The following is a 21,661-nucleotide window of genomic DNA, read 5'->3' as shown; positions in this document are numbered from 1 at the left end:
TATATCCTAATCCCCAAGAAAATGTTAATACAATTGTTTCATCATGGCACAAAATAACCACCCGTGCCACCCCTAAAATAATAATCTATTTTTAAGGTCAGAAGAAACGCCAAATTAGTGTGTGATACCTCCTTGTTTACGTGATAAGGGACAACATTGTTAAAGTTTATGAAAGTTTACATACTGTAACTCATAAAGCCGAATAATAAGAAATAATTATAATTATATATATATATATATATATATATATCATTTTTTCAAAGGAAAAAAACATATATATTAAAAAATGAAATATATATGTGTCATTAATAGTCATCAGAATATCCACCGAGAAACAAAATCGTCATACTTTTAACTATCCATTCCATCTTTCTCCGATAACCACTATTTTGCTTACATCAATAAAAAAGACCCATTGATAGGCATGTACATCAAAATAAGCCAAAATAAATGATCAGAGAATAGTCTCCATAGATTCCAACTCAACCCCTTCACATAATTCATAATGATCAAGGAAACTAGTGGGCAAGGAGAAGGCTTCCTTTTATAAGGCATATGTTTCTTCATTTGCTCATGGAGAATATGAAAATATGAGATCCACTCAAAAGATACAACAACCTATTAGATATCATTTAGAAGAGTCTCTAAGCTTATGTTGCTTAACAAATTTACCTAGTCTATTGTAACACCCTCCTCCCACATTTACCCAAGCTAACCAGTCCACTATGATATGATTCAACCTCCTAGATCACCTTAAGGAAGTGGAATTGACACAAGAAAACCTTACTGGCCTTCCCTAGGAGCTACATGACCCACGGAAGCTAAGCCACCCCTCTAGGTGCCCAAGCCTTGAGTCAAATTGCCTTTTTATTGGAAAACCCCCAGTCACTCCCATGACATGGGAATGCATGCGACTGTAACCCTCCTATCGCTCCCACAATGCCTGCAAGGGAGAGACTACAATCTTTTTCTACTAGTTCTATGCCAGATACTACGATATTTAAGCCACCTTTTCAGGGCTAGTCTCCAAGCCCTTGCCCAGAACTTGATGAGACTTTCCAAGACAATAAATGACACCAATAAAAATCCTCTATCACAAAAATTGATCAAGGAATTTACTTAACCAAGACCAACCATGACAGACATTTCATCAAACATATCACAAATATGAAATCTACAGGTTTCAACAATAGATCTGAGTATAGGGGTCTCATACTTATCTGAGAGTCACTAAGAAGCATTGATTAATTATCACATTAACTATATTAGCATATATTAATCCATATATTATTTTTACATCTAGTGATTAACGAAAACATGATGAGAACCATACATTTCCATTGTCATAAAACTGATTCATAACCAACATATAGCCAATAGAAATATCAAGGATATAGCAGCCATATAAACCACATATAAACAAGTATATTTACCCATAAAATATCAAGGAGAAAGATAGCTCTTATTGATGATTTCATAGACCGACCAGGTATGGGACTTCCATGAACCACCTGACCATAAACTAGGCTGAACAAAATCTTTCTTTCAGCTAGTCATCCCCATGCCATATTCCAACCATGAATGTGAGATCTCATAAAACAAATCAATCAAAACCATCCAAGGCTTCTAGAGGCCAAACCACCTCAACCCTCAACCAGCGATTCCACCTCATGGTTGTACATCACTAACCATCACAAGATTGGTCTCTACCTAGCTATCTAGGGCTCCAAAGAGTTTATTCCAACACGACTTTCAGGACTAGTAACTCAACCCACAACTGTCATTGGGCTTCCTAAGCGTTTTTCCAACTAGGGCTTCTAGGACTAGTAACTCAACCCACTAAGGGCTTCCAGAGCATTTTTTCCAACCAAGGCTTCTAGGACTAGTAACTCAACCCAAGATGTTATAGGTCTTCCAGAGCATTTTTCCAACCAAGGCTCCAAGAACTAATAACTCAACCCACAATGAAAGGAACATGAGAACCAACAACTAGAAACAAAGGAAGGAACCCACAACACCATGGTTATTTAGGAAATGGAAAGGTTGGGCTAAACCACTATCAATTTCAACAATACCCCATGCCAATGACAAATCATAACCAAGAAACCACATGCATGTTCCATGCATGCCAAAACTAGCAAGGAAACTATACATGCAACTCGATACCTGCAGATAAATCCAGCTGTAGTTGTTGATCCCAATGTCCTCTTGCGCCCTACTCTTCCTTTGCCTTCTTGATCCAAAACTCCAAGTATGCCACACTCCTCCAAGAGTGCTCCAAGAAAAATCTAAGTGTCTAAGAGTATGAGAGAGAGATAGAATAGAGAGAGAGAGCTCCGCCAAAACTTGTCAAAATCTTGCCAACTGATCCTTAGAAACATTTTTATTAATGAGGCCTATATTTTCTTTATTTTCCATTATTTTCCTTCATTTTCCTCCTCACATGCAACCTGTGACCTTTCACCTCCATTTTCTCCTAATTTCCATTATTTTCATAAATAAAATGCCAAATAATGCCTTTTTTTTTTTTGAAACCTTTTCCATTGCCTTTTCTAATTTCCTTTAGCCATAATAACTGAATTTACACCCCACTAGAATGTTTTCCCACCATTCAGCTTGGAATACGTGTCCCATGACCTTGGTATTTATTTCTTACATGGATTTTTAACTAGGGTTGTTACAGAACCCTTCCCATTGGGGGAACATTGTCCTTAGTGTTCAATGACACCTAAAACCAGCAAGACTTCTGAAAAGAAAACCATACTACCCACGGAGCTTTATAACATAGCTCGTTGTAGTATTTACAATGACATCCTGCCAAAAACATGACAACCATACTGTTTACTGGAGCTTTATAACACAGCTCATTACGGTATTTACAATAACAACCAAATATACTATTATACGCATTTGCTTCAACCAACAAATAATCATAATGTCTATGGAGCTTTATAAATCCCATTCGATACATTGTTCACAATAATATACGCATATACACATATGCACATTTTCTCAACTAGAAAATAAATGGATACAATGCCTACATCCACAACAAGGGAATCCACAGGCTCACACCTCCACCCTCAAAGTAATACGAGGATTTTCCTCCTTCCCAGGAAGTCCAAAATCCACTGCCAAATTCAAAGCCGCATCTAATGTCCAACGTAACAATCCTGCGCCACTTATACTCTCAGTGAATAATTATCATATCATTGTTCCAGGGCACACTCCCAATGTGCAATTGATTCCATTTTGCAATGATAATGACCAAAACAAATACATCCCTGACCTTCCCTTCTCTTCTACATAGTCCCTCAGGCAATCCCGTCACCCCCTTCCGTGCAGTCACTCACCTTCAAATTTCCCCGATATCCCCTATCTCGGGTGATCCATCCCTTGGCAAGGATTCCTCGCATCGGAAGGTCAACAACCAAGGCCTATACTTGCCTCAAAACCATCATACCCATCATAACATGCTCATGGAAATAAATTTACAATATTGGGTACCAATGTCCCACAATGACCCTACTCTTGAAGTGCTTTACCAACATACTATTGCTTGTTCAAATTCCTTTCACTGACGCTATTAATTCTTGCAATCAATTTCAACCATCTCAAACCAGGCATTTCATGCTTTCCTGTACCAAGCACATAACTTCCATTAAGTTTAAAATAAATTGAAATAAATTCACATCATACCTCATTGGTAGTTTGTCAACAAGGTACACTTGTAATCCTATTTAATTTCTATCACAAGTCAAACTAGCACCTTTGAACAAATCATTATGTATAAACACATCACATTCAATTAGCTCGAAACACAACCATCATAAATTAAAATCATGAATCGCATGAAATCATCATAAACCATAATTATAAATCACATGTAACCTTCATAAGTCAGAATCATAGATCACATGCATAATAGGACTAAAATAAAATATCAATACTTATCCTTCAATCAGTCCTTTGTCCTTTCTGTATGCACACCAAATCAATTTCCACACCAAACAAACACCCAATGTCTTCTCTTCAGCAACGTACACATACACATAGTGTACACCACACACGATGTACAACACCATACAATACATGCACCCACATCAATCACATAACACAAAACATACACCTACACTCGGTGTATAATACAACACAACATCTGATGTACAACACAATACATATACATACACAGAGTACAGCATGACAAATACACATATCACGACACCACAATTACACAATGAACATACGTAGTACCACATGTACATAACACAACATGCACACAATACCACATGTATACTAGTACCACCTCTACAAAACACCACTTGCACAACATGTACACAACATCACATGTACACGGTACCACCTGCACAACGTGTATACAACACCACATGTACAACATGTAGACGTCACCACATGCTCACAACGCCACTTGTAAAATCATGCACACAACATCATATGTGCCTAGCACCACATGTACAACATGCACACAACATCATATGTACATAACACGACATATACAACATGTACATAACACCCTATGTACACAACACTGCATATCCAACATGCACACAACAATGCATATCCATCATGCACACAATACAATATATACATATCACTGCATCTCCGACATGTACATAGCACCATCTATATCCATCACTACATATGCAATATACACACCACACCATATATAAAACATGCATGCAACATCATATGTACACAATACTACATATGTTACATGTACACATCACCATAGGTACAATCATTGAATATAAAACATGCACAACAGATACACAACAGTAGCATTGCACATACAAAACCACAATGTCTCTACTAAGAAACCTTGCTTCCAATGTCTCTTCGCCATCCATTCTTATCCTAGCATGCCGTGGATCATATTGTTTTCATTTCATTGATGTATCTCCCTGCATAGCCTGTCCATTAATATAGACATAGTACAAGCATATAATATAAATTCATATCCACATGATACTGACCTTGTAGATCTATCATGACTACTCTTCCCACTTGATTCCTCATAAGACTAGGAACCTCTTCACCTGCATAAGCAATCATTCTTCCACAAGAATGACCCCTGAAAACCTTGTGAGGCAGTGACATAGATACATAAATACATACATATATATATAAACACTAGCATAAACAATCATGATCCTATGAGACCATGACATACATACATACATGTATACATATATAGACATAAGCACAATCATGATCACAATATAATTACCATATATCATAAGGTGTTAGGCCCCTATACTACTAGTGTAACCCCTTATTGTTATTAGTACAACCCACTTATTATATTGATGTACCCATGTAGTGCCGATATTGTTACTATTGTGCCCCATAGAAGCCCACTATTGTTATTATTGTGCCCTTACATTATTATTGTTATGTCGGTTCTGATTATGTTATGACCCCTTAGACTCCTATATATAGAAAGGAGGTATTTTCATTTGTATCATCAAAGAATTGTTCATTTATGTAATGTAAAGGAGGTTGCCCCCTTGAAGAGGCTGAATTCTAAGGCGTGGATTTATCTTTTCTATCTTTTCTTGAGCTGGTTTCATAACATCTGGGTTAAGAGAACTCCCTTTTATGTGTGCAACACATGCGCAACATCAACAACAACAGTTCCCAACATAACCAAGGCATCTGATGCTTCAAGTCCATTCACCTTGCCTTTCTTTATTACCTTTCCCATGGTTGTCCTTCCATCGTTGATTTACACAAATGGACCCAACCAGTCCAACTGGTTGTCATACTCTTACCTTAAACTTCCCTTATACATGCACCGAGCTTCATCCAGGTCTTACATTACATGTTGGGTTTCATTCAAATATTCCTGAACTCCATTAACTTTCCTCTTTTCCCAACCAATTCCCAAGGCCATCAAAACATAAAAGACAAGAACAAATGAAAACAAGAAGAAAGCCATGAAAACTAATAACAATACGACATTGCAATCAAAGTGGTATGGCCGCACACTATACATAAAAAAGTTTCAAGCGCAAAAATTCACAAAAGACCAAAAGCACAAGACTAGAAACATACACCATGACTCAATTCCCATGGATTCCCAATACTTCCAAAGGAAAGATCAACCTAAGCCTTCTCCAAGGTTTCATGGTAGTCTCTTTGCCATACAATCCCCTGCATCATACTTCCATAAACACATAACTATTAGCGCATTAATAAATATACAATATACTAGCTATCTTACCTTGATAAGCCAAGCACGTTACCTTGTAGCTGAACACATTCGTGTCATCTCTCAAGGGCTCCAATTCCCTTAGCAGATCTAGCTATAACTAGACACCAACTATTATACCTGTTAAATACATGTCCATGAATATAGCACATATCCACATAATTTCAGACAAATTAGGGTTAAGAAGACTTCCTGTATGAAAAACACTCATTCGTTTGTAATTGGGGTTTCGAAACATAGCCAAAAAAAATCTTTCCCAATTCCTTTCTTTTACCTTTTTTCCTTGTTGCAATTGAGTCTTACTATGTACTGTCACATAACCCAACTATTAGTTATATAAACACATTAACTATTACCTTTTCATGCTAATACAAAACATGTTTCCCTTCAACTACTCACACATGTCAGTCTCACGTTCCAAAGATCAATACATCGTGTATATTAATTTGAAATCAACTTTTATGGAGTATAACAACCAGGTCATAATCGACTAGCAGTCAAATGACATAGTGCTAAAACTATCACCTACTTACACTCAAGTACATATCAACTGTCTCAACACACGTGTTAGTACAACCATCTTAAGACAATATCATTACTTCATGCAATCTTATAGACACATACTCATATCATGCAATTAAACAAATATTCAAACAAACTATAAATGTAGCATGTTAGATAAATCAACTAGATGACATAATAGACACCAAACACTCAAACACCAAATATATGACATAATCGGTTGAAAATAACAACAAGAAATGTTAAAAATAGCATCTAGAAAAATCATAATTTAATTTTGTCATTGAATTAAATTACGAATAAATATGTAATTCCACATCTCATGACAACTTGTATTAGTTAAATAAGTTGGTTTGACTTAGTTAGCTCAGTTAATTCAAGTTGAGGGTCTAACTAGAGTCATGTAGAGTGTCTACTACAATTAGGAGCAATAGTTTAGTTTATTTTGAGTTGTAATTATTTAATTCAGTCTAACTGAGTTAAAGTGAGTTAAACTAGTTCCAACTGAAGGAGGAATTAGTGGGAGGTCCAATAGTGGGGTGTAACTTGCAGTATTGGGGTGTAACCTGCAGTCGAGTGTGGTGATGCTTGATGTACAATGTGGTGCTGCCTATCGAACAATGGGGTGTAACCTATAGTAGTTTGGTGTAACCTACAGTAGTGGGGTGCAACCTGCAGTAGTGTGGTGTTGCCTCCAGTGATCAACCATTAAACTAAAGATTCACTCATAATTAAGTCATGCATGTCAGATCAGAGAAAGACCCATTTGAGATTGGATTCAGGGACAATGTACTATCAATTGTAAAATCATCTAAATTAAACAGATTGTTCATACAATCATAGAAATGCCAATGAAAATTGTGCAATTAATAATTGAGGAATTTCCAAAGTAAATAGAGGCTAATTCCCCAAGGGAACAATGCAAGGAGGTAGGACCTTGGAAGGCTAGGAATTTGGCTAAGTATTGGCCAAAGGCAGTCAGCCAGGAAGAGGATAGAAAATACTTGTGTAGGTTGAGCTTAAGGTTGAGAAGAGCATATTGTATTCATCCAAGTCTTACCTAGGAAGCAGTGAGACAGATAGAGATAGTGCAGAGGTTGCTTAGGCTTGAGAAAAACATTGTAAGCTTCTCATATTTTATGACTAATGCAATATATAGATAGCATGCGTTTTTAGCTATGGATTTCCCTAGGAAATCATTGTGTAATGTCTTGATTGAATTATTTCTCTTATATGCTTCGTGATTTCATCAATCATTTATTATTTTCGCTGACGAGTAGAGAAGATTTAATTCAATTGTTTTAGCATATTACAATCTGCAGTTTGAATCTACAAGGAATTTCTACATGGGCTAGATTTGTAGAAATTTCTACATCGTATCAGAGCTATATTTGTAGAATTTTCTACATGGTATTAGAGCTGAAATCACGATAGAAGAGAAGAATTCAAAGTCATCCTTGTACACACAGGCATTGCAAATTTCCTAGATGCAATATGTAGGGCCAATTCCAGCCAGGAGATTCCCAGCATAGAGCTTTGCAGTTTAGTTTCTAGTGCAGGAGGATAGTGCAAGTTGCCAGGAGGGAGCAAAGACATTTCCCATAGGGAGATCGAGACTCAGAGGGAGTCTAGTTTCAGAGGGAGCAACCCTATGGAAGTAGTACATCTGGATATGGTAAGATTAGACTCATTATTGTAGTAGTTTCAGAAGCAGTGTGAAAGATGTAGCAGAGAAATAGCAACAATAGTATGAGTAGATCGGATTTAGCTTATGCATGAAAATCCTTGAGGAGCAAGGAAAAGCTTAGATACTTGGTGGTTGAGAGGGAGCAAGAATTACCTCTCAACATGTAGCCTCAGAAGAAACCTCAACAAGTTATGGAGTAGCCGCAATTGGAGAAGGAGAGAGCAGATCGAGTGGAGACATCCACTCAAGTAGAGACCTCCACCAGGGGGGATTTTGAGCCAAGTGGGAAAAGGGAGCACATGCAGTCATACCTCCAGGTGTGAGGTGGGGTGACGTGAAGAAATAGTCCCAAGAGTGCAAAAATTTGGGCAAGATCCATTGAGGTTTTCTTGGTCTCATGGATCATTACCTTACTACGAGGGCCCACAATATTCGGAAGTTGGAGGATTAGTTTCAATTAGATACTGAGAAGTGCAGAGCAGTGTTGACAATAGAGCAGGAGGCTCAATAAAAAAGTTAGTAGCAACACAATTTTCGTAGTAGACAGTTGCAAACACATTTGATTCAGTTTATTTTGTTTCTATGATTTTTTTGTTGTTGTAGATGTTGCAGTAGCAACAATAATAGTGACAAGGGTTGCATGCAAAAAATTCCAAAGGTACTGGATCATGATAGAGTTGAATTCCTTTATTGTTGAGAGGGAGTGTTGAAAATAGCAAAAAGAAATGTTAAAAATAGCAATAAGAAAAATCCTAAGTTAATTTTTTCCTTGAATTAATTTCGGAATAAAATTGTAATTCCACATTTCACGAAACTTGTATTAGTTTACTAAGTTAATTTGACTTAGGTAGCTTAATTCGAGTTGAGGGTCTAACTGGAGTCATGTAGAATGTCTCCTATAATTAGGATCACTAGTTGAGTTTACTTTGAGTTGTAATTATTTAATTCAGTCTAACTAAGTTAAAGTCAGTTAAACTAGTTCCAATTAATGGAGGAATTAGTGGGATGTCCAGTAGTGCGGTGTAACCTGTAGTCGACTGTGGTGATTCCTGATGTATAGTGTGGTGATGTCTGTCAAATAGTGGGGTGTAACTTTCAGTAGTGGGGTGCAACCTACAGTAATCAACCAGTAAACTCACTCATAATTAACTTATGCATGTCAGATCAAAGAAAGACCTAGTTGAGATTGGAGTTCAGGGACATTGTACTATCAGTTGCAAAATCATATAAATTAAATAGATGGTGCATGCAGTCGTAGAAAGGCCTATGAGGATTGCACAATTCACAATTGACTAATTTCCACATTAAATAGAGGTTAATTCCCCAAGGGATCAACACAAGGAAGTAGGAGCTTGGAAGGCTATGAATTTGGCTAAGTATTGGCAAAAAGCAGTCAGTCGGGTAGAGGATAAAAAATACTTGTGCAATTTTAGCTCAAGGTTGAGTAGAGCATATTATATTCATCCAAAATTTTTGATTAATGTAATATACAGATAACAGGGGTTTTTAACTGTGGATTTTCCTAGAAAATCATTGTGTTATGTGTGATTGAATTATTTCTCTTATATGCTTCGTGATTTCATCGATCAATTATTGTTTTCATTGATGAGTAGAGTAGATTCAATTCAATTTTTTTAGCATATTACAATCTGTGGTTTGAATCTACAAGGAATTTCTACATTGTATCAGAGCTAGATTTGAGGAAATTTCTACATGCTATCAAAGCTAGATTTGTAGAAATTTCTACATAATCAAACAATCAAGCACTAAGTATACAACATAAGCAAACTCATACCTTAATGTATCTTAGGCGAGGCTATCTTGTCTGCACAATCAATTTAGATTAGCATGGCATAACTTCATAACATACCAACTCAAACATAGATAAGGTCATTATGTCATAATAACTAGCTAACATGTTCACATCATAAACTCATAAGAAATTTTCATTCATGCATAACAATCACATATGCACAGTCAGCCTAGATTAGCATAACACAATGTCACAAATAGGTCGATTCATACCTGATTGTCATAACCATAATCGTCTACATAAAATAATCTAGGTCAACACGATACATACAACATCAAGATCTTAATGAAATAGCCCTAATCATAAAGTTAACTAACATATAACAACAAGAAGTTAACATACACCATACTCATCAACAACATATAACATAATTATTAAGTTAACTATCGTACAACAATCAACAAATTAACATATAACATAATCATCAAGTTAACTAACATAAAACAACAACAACAATTCATATAAAAACAAGTTATTATCATTCATGACTATTCGACACATGTGAATATGACCACACTGATTCACTAGCATCAACCATGCATGTAACCACAACAACAATAAAATGACAAGCATGTATATAACCCTAATGCATATAACAATCCATTAAATAACGTACCTGCATGTCAAACGTACAATACCTAGATGACAATATTCTCTTACCCCAAATTCTAGTGTTGCAACCTCACTCTGATAGTCTACATATCCTACTCTATTTCAACCAACACATTAACAACATAACATACCAACAACATCATGATGACCTAAAATGCATACAATGACCTCATGGACCACAACCTTAACCATGAAAATTCATGCATAACAACATATAGACACAGACATACATAACAAATACATATACAACTGACATAGATTCATGGCAAACACATCCCAACAACAACATATTAACTTCCAGTTGGTGAAACAACGACAACAATGACCACCACGATGCATACACGACAAGCACATAAACCACAAGCATAAAGAACACATATGCAACTAACATGTATGTGATGAGCCTCGGTATTGCAATAAGAATGTTGCAACTCCCTAGGATACAAACTTTAATTATTAACCCGGGTTTCGTACAAACTTAAGAGGTATCAGCACTATATGTGCAACATACAAGGTGTCCTTCCTTCCCTGTCATGATGTAATGGAGTGCATGTAATGAAATCAAATCCTAAACTAATTGCAAAAAATGAAATGCTCAAAATGACAACCTTAACCTATTGTAAGAAAGAAAATACAAGGAAAGAAACCTATTCTAATTTCATAAATAAAGATCATGAAATAAATGTCAACCATTATATTTCAAAGAGTTTAGATCCATTAACATAGTTCATTGGCTGTGGAAATCATCATTGTATTATCTATTTCATAAGTGGTCTTTAATATTCCCTAATAATTTATTTAGAGCCTAGGGGTCATGATTCAACCCTAAGGGACCAAAACCAATCTTTTAGAGAAAATATGGGAAAGTATGTACATGCTGGAAGAGTACTACAGGGTTTCCAATAGTTTACTACAGGAAATAATAGATTTTATATAGGGAGTTATAATTCACCGAATTACCAACCAAATCAAATCAAAATTGGATGGGAATTTTTTTTTACTGAATAGTATGTCTTAGGTTTCCATTCCAAGTGGAATCACTCAAAAATATCTCTGTTAACCAATGCTAAAAAATGGTAGCAAATTACTAGTCTAAAATATAGAAATTCGATAACTAGTGAGCTTGTAAATCTATCAAATGCCTAACCTAATCAAGTGAAAATGCAATGGGCTAATTTTTTTATTAACTATAAATTTTTTGTGATCTAATTCAAGTGGAATTAACTTGATTGAAGCTCGTTAGAATGCTCTAAAAAATAGTATAAATTTACTATTATTTGCCGCAAGGGACTTCTAGAAATTTATATTTGGGAATAAGCAAACTAATCCAAGTAGCTCAGTGATTACTATGACCTTCCAATATTGTTCCAATGATGAAATGATGCTTGTGATCCTGAAAAATAAATTCTTCAACCATTTAACCCAATCCTCCAATAAGAAATCATTAATACTAAATGCATAAATAGAAAAAAGACAAGAACAAGAGATGTATGTGAATAAGAAGTGAAAAGAAGAAAAGTAAATGATACAAAAGGGCTTTGAGGCTCCTAGGATGGCCACGCCTAAGGAAACTCAGAGTCCTATGGAGGAGACCAAGAATTAGAAGCTTAACATGGCACCAATATTCATTATTTTCATCAATATAATTACATCCCTGTAAGAAATGACAGTGGAACTACAAAAATACGATTTATCTCCACAAGAAGACTAATAAAAATCCACCCTTAGAGGCAAATTCGACTTGGTACCTATACAAAATGATTAAGAACCATTCCCCATGAAAGGAGAAATATTTCCCCACCAAAATCTCTTGATTAGTGGATCTGATTCCTAATACTAGGAATCTACATCAAATGGCAAGGAACACATTCCTAGATTTTCTCAATCATTGGAGCTCCACAATCTATGCCATAATTCCAAAATATCTTGTTGATTTATTATTTAATATTGATCCTCCTTTTGTAGTGAGCAGGTTCCTAGCTTATCTCCTCCTCCAAATCTTCATAATTTGCCCAATATTCTCACAATATTCCACAAAAATAAATAATGTTAGGCACAAATATGCAATTATCCATAAACCTTCCTAATGAACATATTAAAGTTACAAATACATTATCTAATGCAAAAAGAGAGGTTTAATGTGCTGAAGGATGGTCAGATGGGCCTTAATTTATGTCTAATTTAGAATCCCATCATACCCCCTGGTAAAAGTGTTTCTCATCCTCTAAGAAACTTAATCACCTCATTGTGCCTCATCCATGGCCCTGGTGACCTCTGTATTGTGCATTCCTCGGTACTTTCCCCTAAGAATCTTGGTTGTAAGTTTTGCAAGGACAAGCACAAAAATGTAATTTTTCTTTTCATGATTGTTTAAAAATGTTTCAAGAAAAAGAAACACAACTTTCCTCTTTGCAAGTGAAATTTGTTGGCTTGTAGATCCATTTCATTCATATCCTCTCCTTTGAAACCGTCATTCCATTTTCACCCATTTTTCCAAACTGTTTGCGCATAGAAAAAAATCTAAGTGTTTCTTGAGACCATTAGCCTACCTTATTCCCCTTATTCAAGATGGGTTCTTGAATATTTTTCAGTTTGGCAAGGTCTTCCACATCCTTTTCCAACCTCCTACGACCTTTTTCCACCATTTGGACACCTCTGAAACCTTCAGAATTCCTTTAGATGAGAACTATGATATTTTGTAGTATATTTGTATAGTGGTTCCTATAGTACTACAAGAAACCCAGTAGCAATTCATGTAGTACTAAAAGCAACCGTTTTTAAGCTTGTTTTGAGAAGAAATGGTAGCCCGAGCCTATGATAAGGCCTTAACTTGACTTCTATGCCTTTCCCCCATTTCTATAACATCTTTTAGGCATTGGAAAAAAGCTAGAAAGAGATTAGTGACCTCATGGAAAGCCATTTTTCATCACTACAATTTGAGTTATATTTTGATAGTGAATGCCTTCTTTCCTTTTGTTGTCTTCTTCTTCTCTTTTGTGGCCTAGATGATTTCCCAATGGCCTTGGAGTTATATGTTTTTATTAGGTCTCTCTTAGGCACTTCCATTTTGGGTTTTAGCACAATTTGTTCCTTTCTTCCATTCTGCCTTCCTGTAGCAGTCATTCCTCCTCTTTCAGGGTCTTCTAATTGTAAGGGAGTGATGAGAAATGATGTAGAGGGTTTGGAGGATGATGCTAGGGTGAATATGGAGTAGTGTAGATTTGTGAAAATAGAGAGGATGTGCTCTATGTGTTTTTTCAAGAAATTTTCAGGGTGAGACAAGAGTGTAGGCTTTGTTCTTGAAAAATATTTTTTTCTTCTTCTTGTGAAATGGGATGGATGAATGATGTTGAAGGTGGCTGAGACTGTTGAACCTTCCTTAGCTTATAAAACCTCATCTCTCATGCATTGACAACAAATTTCTAACTATAATATGATCAAGAGAAGAGGTCAAGAATATTGCATACTTGTACCTACCTGATGGTTGTTGGAGAGGCATGCATGTTGCTGCTGAGTTGATGATCGATCCATGGTCCTCTGGAGGTGATAATTTCCTTTGTTTGCTTCTGCACAGGTCTTCATAGCTTGGTGATTCTAAACCTTTGTCTTCCAGTTACCATGAGCAAGCTATCTTAGTCAAATCTGGCCTTCTTGGAGTGTTGGGCTTGGCCATGGGTGATTTTCACCTTCCCTATACCTTATTCCACCATTAGAAACATTTCCCACACTTTATTTCACCTTCTGTACCTTCTTATAGCTTTCAGCCTATTTCCTATAGTAAACTAGGACATAGTACTATAGGAAACCTTGTAGCAGCCTTATTTTGTCCATATATCCCAAACAGTAAAATGGATTGACCTAAACTTTTCCAAGAATGTTTCCATCATCCTTATTCACCTCCCTATAAAACCAATTGACCAACAGATGCACAAATCGCGAGAAAAATTAAACATGGCTAAAGTTGATAGAGTTCGATTTCTTGGAAACTGTGCACTAGCATTTGTTGAGATTTCTTGGGCATGTTACAATCATCCATATTCATCTTCCCATGAAACATGTTTTTAAATGGACATACGAATATCGTGAAAATTCAAAAATGGTTGTAGGTGATGGAGGTCGATTTCTTGAAAATGGTACACTAAAATTTGTTGAAATCACATGAGCATGTTACCATCATCCATATGCATCTCCCCCTGAAAAATGTTGGAAAATGGATGCATGTTTTTCAAGATATGACAAAAATATTTTTCTACTCTATGTATTTATGTTTCATGTAGTAAAACAGATCATTCCCGTAGTATTTCAGGACAACATTGAAAATGAGTGGTAAAAACTTGGGAATGATGAGTGGATGGTGGAAATAGATGAGGGTAATGGATTTGCATGGCCTTGGTCCTTATGGGGCATCTAAGAAAAAGATGAGAGAGTCCAAGTTTGACTTCCTTTGGCTAGAATTTTGACCATTTTTTTTTTGGGTGCCAACCTGTTTTTGTTGCTTGCAGATGTTGGAGAGCACCTACATTCATCAGAGAGATACATGGATTAATGATATTTTATTTTTTCCTCTCTTTTTCTTTAGGCCTACTAGTCGCCTCAATGAGGTTTTCAACTAGTAGGTCTACCTAGGCGCCTCAAAGGAGGTTTTCACCTGGGATCTTTTTTTTCTCATTTATTCTGTTTTTTCCAGCGCATTAACCACCTCATGGAGGTTTTGAATCAATGAGCCAATCTCAGGTGCCTCAAAGGAGGTTTTCACCTGAGATTTATTTATTTATTATTATTATTTTTTTTTTATCTTATTTTTCATTTATTTTCCTATCCTACTCTACTTGGAAAAACAAAATCATTTTCAAGTGTAGGAATACTTCCAATGGAGCCATGTGCACATCAAGATGACAAATAAACTGATGTGTAGGCTTGCAATATATGATTTGACATGTACCTGAATTTTAGAGACCAAATTCTTTGACTTTGAAAATATCAAGCACAGTTGAAGAAGAGAGTGATGCTCCATCTTATTGATTTTCTGGAACCAAACCTCAATATAACTTTGATGCCCTTGGTTTTCTTGCTTATCTGGATCATTCTTCATGTCTTCTTCTACCATGACCTTCAAATATTCCTCTTTTTGTTGATTGTTCTCTTGAATACATGGAGGATTTGATGGTAACCATGAGGGAGCTTTCCCAATCTTTGATTTTGATGTCAACTCCTCATTAAGTGCAACCCATGATCCTTTGGTCTTCTCTTTTGAATCTTCTTCTTCTTCTTCTTCTTCTTTTTCTACATGTTTTCCATTAATGACATCAAGAGAATCTCTTTTTTGTGATACTCTTCCTGAGCTAAGATGAATACCATTTAAATTAAGAGGATATGTTGGGAAGTTTTGTGCCTCAACATTGTAAGTGGGTTGAGCTACTTCCTTGTGTGGGTTTGAAAATGGTGGTACAGGTAGTTGAGTGGGAGTGGATACTTGAGATGGATGTGGTTGGGATTGTGGTTGTGGTGGAGGTGGATGGTAGGGATAACATGGAGTTGAGTATGTAGGATATTGAAGAATATATTGAGGATATTGTGAATGGATCCCATAAGTTCCTTGCCAAGATTGGTTTTGGGGTTGAGATGGCCAATGTCTCCAAGGAAAGGGTGTGTTCCAATTACTTTGAGGTGGATATGCATAACCTTGAAATTATGAATTATGCTCTTGCATCATAATAGGTTGATTACGCTGTCATGGTCCTCTTGGAGCTACATAACATAATTGCATTCATAATTGACTTTCTCCATTGTCCTCTTCATAAGATTCCTTCAACCTTGGTAATGAGGGGTAATATTTAACATTATGTGATTATGCATGGAAAACACAAATATCAACATCTTCTTTTTGCTCATTTTGTATTCTTAACATTTCTACTTGTTCACTTAGATTGCTAGGAATTTCTGTTTTAAATTTATCAAGCAAGTTTCCAAGTTTAACTCAACTTACCGATCTTGATGTTGATTTACTTACTCTTTCCCATCCTTTTGATATGTGTTTGCCTGTTTCACAAATTTCTTCAAATGATAATTTGTATACATCACCTTTACTCATGAGATCAAGGAGATAAATCCATTCATCCCTAATTGTTCTAAGTAAGATACTTTTTAGTGCGTCGGATCTTAAATGATGTAGTTTTTCCATCTTAACATTATACATGAAAGTCTCTATTATATCCTCAAGGCTCTCATCTTCTTTTTTATTTATTCTAAATATTTCTTCCTTAAGATCATGATCTTTATATTTTTCTAGAAATATCTTTTGCATATCATTCCATGATCTTATTGAATTAGTCCTTAAATTCATGAACCATTTCAAAGCTCTATCCTTCAATGTTGCCGAAAACAATCTCAATTTTTGAGTGTTTAATAAGTAACCCTAAGATATACAAACAATTTCAAATTCAAAGAGAGGTTTTTGAATCCTCTGACCTTAGACAATGAAATTTTGGAAGAAACGATGGAGGGATGTTCTTCATATGCACATTGATATTAGTATCTTGAATGGAAAATCCAAAAGGATCTTCCTCATTGTCATCATCTCCATCCATTTCTTCTACCTTATTTGCCACCTCTTCTTCTTCTACCTGCAAAAGTGGATGGTGATGTGACTCTTACTGCACCACGTGATCAAATGGGGGGGTGGGTTGGTGTTGGAGATTTAATTTTTATTTTTTATGATTGAATGAAAACAAGAATGCAATGCACTTTTTTGTTTTTGAAATGAAATATGCCTAATGAAAATATTTTTTGTTTTTGCACAAAGTAAAAATAAATGAATCAATGAGGGAAGAAAACAATGTGTACTTTAACACCTCGCCGACAACAGCGCCAAAAAGTGATGAGCCTCGGTATTGAAACAAGAATGTTGCAACTCCCAAGGCTACCAACTTTAATTATCAACACGGGGTTCGTACAAAATTAAGAGGTATACTATGTCTGCAATATACAATGTGTCCTTCCTTCATTGTCATGATGTAATGGAGTTCATGTAATGAAATCAAATCCTAAACTAATTGCAGAAAATGAAATGCTTAAAATGACAACCTTAACCTATTTCAAGAAACAAAATACAAGGAAAGAAACATATTCTAATTGCATACAGTAAAGGCCATGAAATAAATATCAACCATTATATTTCAAAGAGTTTAGATCCATTCACAAAGCTCATTGGATGTGGCAATCATCATTGTATTATCTATTTCATAAATCTATTCATTAGCCCAAATCGCAAAAATGTTTTGCATGGGTAAAGAGGCAAGTCCCAAGTGGTCTTTAGTCTTCCCTAATCATTTATTTAGAGCCTAGGGGTCATGATTCAACCCTAAGGGACCAAAAAAATATTCTTGAGAAAATATGGGCAAGTATATACTGTAGGTTTTAACCCCGTACAGAAATTACCTACATACGAATTCTAAAATACAAAAAATAAACAATGCGAGAGCATAACACATAAAACACATATACATTGAGATTTCCCCTGGATCCCAAAATTGGGACTACCAGCTTGATTTTTCATTATGTTCCTTTCAATGTTACAATACATATTTATACATACCGGAGCATCCAATACCATGGACCGAAAAACCATCGCATCCAAAAAACATGTGCGAAAATCATGCATAAAACCATAGGTGGGTCCGCCCAACCTAACATAGGGTCCAAAACCAAAATTTTCTTGGGCGCTGCCCTGGACCCCATAAAGTGGGGTTACAGGTACCCGTCAAACCCCCTGTGACACCCCCCACTACACAATCAGTGCAACGAAGGGGGGGGCTCCACTCGCTCTCTAACCCCCCGGTTAACTACATGGGCTAGTCGTTAAAAGAATATAACACAACCAACATTCTCCCACTTGTTGTTTTCTTTCCGCAGGGGGCCATAAGAGAGCTTAGTCATTTTTCTAACCCTTAAACGCCCATTGTTTCTCGACACCAAGAGAACTTCTCAGAGCTCACAGATTTTGTCAACGCATCTGGAGTATTCTTCAAAGTTTCCACCTTTACCAGCAACACCCTTTTTTCTTCTATCATATCCCTCACAAAGTGATACTGAACATCAATGTGCTTTGTCTTTGAATGATATGCGGGGTTCTTTGCCAAGAAAATTGCACTTTGGCTATCACAGTCTATCCTTATAGCTCTCTGTACTAACCCTATACTTCAACACAATCTCTGCAACCAAACTGCTTCCTTGCTTGCACGAGTGGCTGCCATGTATTCTGCCTCTGTAGTTGATAGTGCCACTACATATTGTTTCTTACTCATCCAACTGATTGCACCTCCAAATAGGATAAACACATACCCACTTGTAGATCTTTTCTGATCCCGATCTCCAGCCCAATCTGCATCAACAAAGCCACGAATATCCAACATTCTGTCAAATCCTGGTCTTCCTTGGTAGCACAAACCTTAATCACTAGTTCCATGCAAATACCTGAAAACTCGCTTCAGTGCTGTCCAGTGCTCCTTCCCTTGTTTTGACATAAACCTGCTCAATACTCCCACTGCATGTGCAATGTCTGATCTAGTACATACCATTGTATACATCAAGCTACCGACTGCACTTGCATATGGAACACGAGACATGTCCTCTTCCTCTTCTTGTGTCTTGGGACACTGTTCAGCAGATAACCTAACACCTACAGGAATAGGAACCTTCACCGGTTTACTATCCTACATATTAAACTTTCGCAGTATTGTCTCGACATACTTCCTCTGGTTTAACCAGGGCTTCCTCTTTTCCCGATCTCTTTTAATTTCCATGCCCAAAATATAGTTTGAAGCACCAAGATCTTTCATGTCAAATTTGAAGAAAAATTGGGTCTTCAAATCCTAGATAATTTCTTGGTCATTTCCAACTAGCAACATATCATCCACATACAAGACCAAATAAATAACACAGTCACCAATTAATTTAAAATACACACAGTGATATGCTTTTCTTCTGGTGAAGCCAAGTCCCGGTATAAATGTATCAAATTTATAATACCATATCCTTGGTGACTATTTTAACCCATACAGAGACTTCTTTAACTTGCATACTAGTTCTTTCTTACCCTTCACCACAAAGCCTTCAGGTTGCTTCATGTAGATCTCGTCTTCTAGATCCCCATGAAGAAATGTTGCCTTCACATCCATCTGTTCTACCTTAAAATCAAAACCAGCAGCAATAGATAAAACTAATATAATAGAAGTTACCTTGGCAATAGGAGAAAAAATATCACCAAAATCAATTCCCGACACCTGGGAATAACCTTTTGCTACCAACTGAGTTTTGTATTTCTCCACCTTTCCTTCTATATTTGTCTTCTTCTTGAAAACCCATTTGCTGCCAATGTGTTTCCTTCTAGTCAGCAACTCCACCAGATCCCAAGCCTCATTTTTGTGCAAAGATGCCATTTCATCAACCATGGCCTCTTTCGTGAGTTTTCCATCCTCTGAATCTACTGCCTCCTTCATAGTTCTGGGATCATCATCAGTAACAAACAAAGCAAAATTTGAACAGAAAGCAAATGGACTATACCCTTCTGGCTGCCTTTTTTCTCGAACTGATCTTCTCACACCCGGAGTTTGTGGCTATTCATCTTTTGATTCCTCCTCTGATGTAGAGTCTGATTCTTCCTACTTTAGCTCAAACTCTATCTTCTCAGGTTCCTTTGGTTGGACTTCATGTTTAATAACATCTTTTACCTCTTTAAACACCACATCTATGTTGTACACAACCTTACTTGATACTGGGTTCCAAAGCTTATAACCCTTTAAACCATCCTTATACCCAATAAAGATGCACTTTTCAGATTTACTATCCAACTTGGTTCATTTCTCCTTTGGAACATGTACATATGCATCACATCCAAATACCCTCAGATGTGAAAGAGAGGGTTCCTTACCAGTCCATACCTCTTGTGGAGTTTTATCCTCCAACGCTGATGAAGGTGGCCTATTAACCAGGTAACATGCAATATCCATCGCCTTTGCCTATAATTATTCTACTAACACGACACCAATGAGCATGCTTATTTCCCTTTCCATCAACGTCTCGTTCATTCTTTCTGCAACTCCATTTTGCTGAGGTGTATATGGAGTAGTCTTCTGCCATGCTATACCACACTTCTTACATAATTCTTCAAATTCCTTGCTGCAAAACTCTCCACTATTATTTGTCCTCAGCACCTTTATCTTCTTCTCTGTCTGATTTTCCACGAGAGCCTTAAATTTTTCAAACTTGTCAAAGACTTCAGATTTCTTCTTAAGGAAATATATCCATGTATTCCTTGAGAAGTCATCTATAAATGATACATAGTACATAGACTTACCTAGTGATGGAACCTTCACAGGTCAAAGCACATCACTGTGCACAAGCTCTAATATCTATTTTTCCCTCTTACTACTAGAGGGGAAACTCACCCGATTCTGCTTCCCATATACACAATTCTCACAGAACTAAAAACCCAGAGAGCTATTACTCATACCTTCAACCATACCTTTACCATGAAGAATTTGAAGGCCCTTCTCTCCAATATGTCCAAGCCTTTGATGTTACAACATGGTCTTCTCTCCAGATACCACTAGATTTTCTGCTCCACTTTCAGGAACCACAGAAATGTTGCACCCATCAATAACAGTGCTACCTTGCAGCTTGTACAGAGTTTCAATCCAAACTCCCCGCATCAATACCAGTGCTCCCCAAACCATCTTGTAGGTATCCTTCTCAAACACTCTTTTTACACCTGCATCATCCAACTTGCTTATAGAAA

The sequence above is a fragment of the Pinus tabuliformis genome, chromosome 4_1 (genome assembly GCF_031772625.1).
Source record: "Pinus tabuliformis cultivar Carrire ecotype Pingquan chromosome 4_1, CPIR1, whole genome shotgun sequence".
In the NCBI taxonomy this organism is placed as follows: domain Eukaryota; kingdom Viridiplantae; phylum Streptophyta; class Pinopsida; order Pinales; family Pinaceae; genus Pinus; species Pinus tabuliformis.
This window is presented reverse-complemented; position numbering follows the sequence as displayed.